This window comes from Dysidea avara, chromosome 13 (genome assembly GCF_963678975.1).
Source record: "Dysidea avara chromosome 13, odDysAvar1.4, whole genome shotgun sequence".
Classification (NCBI taxonomy): domain Eukaryota; kingdom Metazoa; phylum Porifera; class Demospongiae; order Dictyoceratida; family Dysideidae; genus Dysidea; species Dysidea avara.
This window is the reverse complement of record NC_089284.1, coordinates 11,875,823-11,882,074: the sequence shown is the minus strand read 5'-3', so window position 1 is coordinate 11,882,074 and position 6,252 is coordinate 11,875,823.

The following is a 6,252-nucleotide window of genomic DNA, read 5'->3' as shown; positions in this document are numbered from 1 at the left end:
ATTCATAGGCGGTGGAAAGGGGGGGCTAGGGGGCTGAAGCCCCCCTCAGAATGATGTCACGCGAAATTATCCTTCTTGGAGTGGGGCTGAAAACCGTGATCAAGATCGAGATACTCTAATAGAGCAGTCACTCTAATAAAGCAATCACAGTATTAGAGCAGTGTGTAGTGAGCTATGTGAGGATTTTTATGTAGTTTATCAGTATAAATTCGTAGCTGGTGAGGTGGGCAGCTATTTTCAGCTGGTTGTGACCTTTTTTTTGGTCTCACCTTATGAAACCAGAGACAATGTAGTGCTTCAGTTCATTTTTTTAACCATAAGTCTGGATCCACCCCTGGTCAGCCCCCCCCTCACATCAACTACTTCCTCCGCCCCTACTGTGATTGCAGCATACCAGTATTATGATATGGCTTCATGTTTCCTTTTAACCAATTAAATGTGTAGATCAGCTATTTAAGGAGGTTTAACTTCCATTCCCAGGTTTAACTATACTGTACATACCATATCCTCCTACTTTCTTACTTTGATGTAGGACTTCAGTGGGATAAAAGGATTTTTCATAGACCATGCATGTAATACCTATCTATATGAACATCGGTGACAATTTCATGGCACTGCAGAGATTCCATGGGTGTAGTATCCATGAAAGTAAATTTAATGGGAAAAACCGTGGAAATTTTCATGCAGTGTTTCATGGCAATTTAGTATAATGCTGTCTCTGGTAGTGAATGGTGGCTGTAGTTGTGGTGACTATTGTTAGGTAGCTATACCTACCTGTTAAGCATCATTCAGGAGTTTACATACTGTATGTGTCAGTTGTGATAAAATCTGTGAATTAGTTACTCAGTACAGATCTAACAATTTGGTGGTAAACAATGCATCTTTAATGGAAACCTCCAATTTACCAACATACATCATTCGCCAGTGATTTGCAGCTATTGCCAGTTATATTATTTGTACACAACAAATTACCGTGGGAAAGGTGAAAATAACAATACAATAATAACAGTACTCCAACTGACTAATCTTCATGAGTGTCTTTGGGTACAACTTAGCAAACAACGTAGACATTAACGATTGCTCTGAAATTATAGACCATGCATAGCATATATGCATATATGTATGCATGTTCATCCATTTTATTATGGGATATTCCAGCATAACTTTGCATAGTAGTCAGAGTTGTAAGCCTTAATTTTAAAAAGGCCTTATTGTGCACTTTAGCATGAAACTTGGTAAACATTTTTTGTGCGTGACAAAGATTTTCAACAGGGAGCCACCTCAGATATTGACCTTTTGTGACCTTTACAGGCAGTTTTATGCTCAAATGCTGTCAGTTTTGTCTCTATTTCATGTTTATACGTTTCATGTTGTATAATCCAATATCCACAAACTTGGTATCAAATTCAAGCTCTTGCCCTAAAGAATAAGTTGGTTTTTACAGAAAGTCCATAGCTTATCGGCTCTAAAGTTACAGTGATTTGAATGGTAAAACATGCCATTATTTTCTCTCCTACCCATGCACAAGCTTGATATCTCTATGAAAATTTACCATGTTAAAGGCACGCAGAATAGGTCAATGAAGTATCATGGGGTACATACCCAGATTGTATACTCTGCATGGTGGGATTATGTATGAGGTCCAATTTGTGTGAATTTTACTAACTGAAACTCACAAAATTTTATTGTTTTCATATGAATGCATTCTGACTACACCTGCTGGATTCTGATTTTTTATTAAATCATCATAACCAAGACAGTTGCTTTTCTTCTGTAGTTTGTGATTGCAGGAGTTTCTACTGTATACTATTACATTTCTATAAAGTTAACCTCTCTAATCTAACGCTTTTAGCTCTAATCTAGAAACCTCTGTCTGGCTCTTTGCTGCACCTATAAGACTTTGTCTGTTTGATATTGCAACTCCCCACACAGTTTTTTTTTGCCCCATTTAGCATTGTGTAGCTGTTGAGCATAAGTAACTCACTTCTGCATGCAGGGCCGCCGAGATGATCTTAGCAAACTATTACTTGTTGCTATGGACACCGTTATTTGGGAGGTGTAATTGGCACTCTTGCATTTGAACAGCTATTTTTGAGAAGTAAAGTGGATGGCTGGATTGATGATCTTAAGACCTTGGGCCTCTTTGCCCAAACACAACCTCATGCTTCCTATGCTGCTGGTCTCTCTTTCCGATGGAACTATTTTTTTCGTGTTTCTTCTTGTTTTACAGACCTTTTCCTTCCTCTTGAACATTTTATTAGATCTGTTTTCCTTCCTAGTCTATTGGGTCTGGCAATGTTGAGAGAAAGCTGTTTGCCTTGCCTGTGTGGCTAGGAGGCCTTGGTGTGTTTGATCCTTCGATTGTTGTGTCACAGCAGCATTCCTGCAGTGTAGAAGTAAATGCTGGTCTCATTGGCTTGATTATCTCTCAAGTGCATCAACTAGGTGACTGACTTGATGCACAGTTTCAGTTGTGATCCAAGTTTCACTCTAGGAACCATCAAGAGCAACTTCAATTTGCCAATCCTTTGTTTGATGAAATTCCTCCTAGCATACATTCCTCAGTCAAGTTGGCTCAGGAGAAGGGTGTATCCAATTGGCTCTCTTGTCTTCCATTGAAGTCGCATAACTTTGTGCTTCATAAAACTGCTTTTCGTGATGCAATTGCGCTTCACTATCATTGGCTACCATCGGCCTGCCCTACTTCCTGTGCCTGTGGTCACTATTTTACCATAGAACATGCTCTGTTTTGTCCAAAAGACAGGTTTCCTTCTCTGAGACATAAATGAAGTGCGTGATCTAACTGCCAATTTACTTTCTGAGGTCTGTAACAATGTTGTCCCACCTTCAGCCTCTTTCTGGTGAGACCCTTCAATACAAAACAGCTAACCGTGATGATAACGCAAGGCTTGACATTGCAGCTAATGGTTTTTGGAGAGGATGTCATGATAAGGAAAAGAGACGTGAATACCAACAACGGGTTCATGAAGTAGAGAATGCCTCATTTACTCCTTTAATTTTCACCACTACTGGTGGAATGGGTGGTGCTACTACTCAGTTTTATAAGAGACTGACCAACCTTTTGAGTGCAAAGCACAGTCTTTCTTATGGAATAGTGATGGGATGGCTGAGATGTAAATTAAGCTTCTCTTTGTTGAGGTCTGCAATTATGTGCATTTGCGGTGCCAGGTCCAGTTTGCGCTGTCCTGTTGCTGAGGCACCGATTGCTGTGCAGATCACTGAGGCCCATATTTAAGTTCACTTGTATTTGCTTATTATGTACTGTTTTATCTTATGTAAAAAAATAAAAATTCTACACGTTTTGGTGGTTGTCTGCTTGTCATAGGGTATGTGGTTAGCTAATTACAAGCTGCTGAAGTTGAAAACGCCTGGCGAAAAAGTGTTCTGGTATCGAGGAAAGCAAACAGATGCTTGTTGAAGAACAACACAAGAACAAGCATTAGGATCACCTGGATAGTGTTTACAGGTGCGCTAATCTTCATGTTTGCTTGTAGTCCCGTCTGGTCGATTGTAGCGTTCATATTCCATAGAATTAATGAAATAATCTATTACCAAACTTTGCCAATCAGTTCTGAGTGGTTTTCCAGTAAAAACTCAGAAGTATCAGCCTTGGAAAGCGTTGTTTTGTAAAATCTTTGAATGAATGATGACATCATGAAAAGTATGACAACATACAAGAGAAAGTGGAGGTCCAGACTCAGGTACCAAGTTGAAATAACAAGGGCCCTGGCAAGGTATAAATACAAAAAAAATACAAAAAACAAAACCACAAAAAAACAATAACAACACACACACACATTACAACAACACCAAGACACAGTACAGCACAATAATTAGTCCAACAGATCAGTAATGTCCCATGATGTTGCGGATTTGGCATTGAAGATCCTATACGAACAAGATATAGCAACTGTTAAGAAGAAGCAGCACCCCAAATGGTTTACTCCAGCCATAAAACATCGTCTTAATTGTATTCACTCTTTAAGAAGAAAGTACAAAAAGAAACCCACTGACACTTTGAAGCTAAAGCTACAAGCAGAAGAAGACAACCTCCAAGCCCTGATTGTGGAAGCTAAGAGTGATTATGAATCAAAACTAATCAGCAACTATGCTAGTTCCAATAACAATCTTATTTACAAATATATAATAATCCTCTCTTACAAAAAGTGATGGCTTACCACAACAGATGTATTTAGGTATTGACACTGCCACCTGTGACCAGGACAAAGCCACATTGTTTAACAGCTATTTCTACTCTGTTTTTAATGATGAAGATTCAACTGATGATTCCTCAACTACCACTAATGACGTTTATGGTACTTTGTTAAGTGACATAGTTATCACAAGGGAGGATGTTCATGAAGCCCTAGTCTCCCTTGACCCAAATAAAGCAGTGGGGCCTGATGATATCAGCCCTAAGGTATTAAAATATTGTGCAGACATCCTCTGTCAACCCATCAGTTATCTTTTTCAGTTAACCATTGCAAATGGCCATTTACCATCTGATTGGCGCACACATTGTGTCATTCCCATCTTCAAGTGTGGGGACCGTGCTACTATATCTAACTATTGTCCCATATCACCATTATGTATCATTTCAAAGGTTTTGGAGAAGATCATTTTCAATATATCAATTAACTTTTTGTCTGACTCATTTACCCCTCATCAGTTTGGTTTTTTACCTGGTAGATCTACACTACAGCAGTTGTTATTATTTATCAATGAAATATTGGAAGCGAAAAGAGCAAACAAAGTATTGGATGTCGACTTCAAGAAGGGGTTTGACTCTGTTACCCATAACAAGTTACTACACAAAATAAGATCTTTCGGCATTACTGGAACACTATTTAAATGGTTTGAAACTTATCTTTCTAATCGCTTTCAATATGTTAGTGTCAACAACAGTTTCTCTGAGCTACTACTGGTTCTATCCGGGGTTCCTCAAGGAAGTATCCTAGGTCCACTATTTTTAATTGTTCTATATATAAACGATTTTCCAAACTGCCTACTGTTTTCTAGTGCTTTTATTTATGCTGACGATATCAAATGTTTGAGACACATGAGTGGTTCTAATGCAACCGAAATGAATCTCATGCAAAAAGATCTAGATGATCTCTTCCAATGGGGCATAACATTTGATTTATATTACAATTTCAGCAAGTTTGCACACTTGCAATTCTGGCTAAAGAACTACACTACTGCTACCTATTTCATTGACAACAAGTCTATTGCTACTGTTGATAGTATAAAAGATTTTGGGATAATTATAACACAGAACTTAACATGGGAGAGCCACTATCAGGCAAGGCCTTGCATTGATTCGTAGAAGTTTTTCAGGTAGTGGCTCAGTTGTAACCAGAAGAAAGTTATATATCTCACTTGTTTGCTTGCAAGTCCTCTATTGTTCACAAGTATGGAACCTTACATAATTAAAAACATCAATATGTTAGAAAGAATACAGAGGCGGGCTACAAAGTGGATTCTGAACGATTACCAATCATTATACAGGTCTCGTCTGGTAATTTTACATCTGTTACCATTAATGTACATTTATGAAATGAATGATATTATGTTCTTTATTAAGTCTTACAAGTAACAGTCATCACATTTCAACATTACTGAGTATGTCTTCTAATATGCCGGCATTTTGGTTTATCCGAAAAATGATCCATCACAGATGTTCCTCCAACATAGCTCGGAACTTTTACTTCCATCGTTTATCACGTATTTGGAACTCACTACCTAAAATAGATCTGTCTGTATCTACAAACACCATTAAACACAAACTCTACAACTTCATGTGGGATCATTTCATACAGCAATTTAATGATAGTAATGTTCATAGTTTCCATTACTTTTGTCCTTGCTGCCACTGTTCAACAGCGTCACCATTGCCAATATATGAAGTACTATCGTGACTAATTACTTATAATATACTTAATTTTGTATTATTATATTGTTATTTCAATTTTCACCTTCCCCATGGTAGATTGTTGTATACATTAGCTGGTAATATATAGCTGTAAATTACTGGTGAATGGTGTATGTCAATAGTCTCAAATGTTGCATTGGTACATTCCACACCACATTTATTACCAATTAAATGGTCTACTAGCAATTCCGAGGGCAAATAACAGACCGGCTTTATCACTGCTGGCACAAAATGGTATAAAGTATGTAAATTTCATCTTTGGTACTGAATGATGCATGACAGGTAGGTATAACTACCTA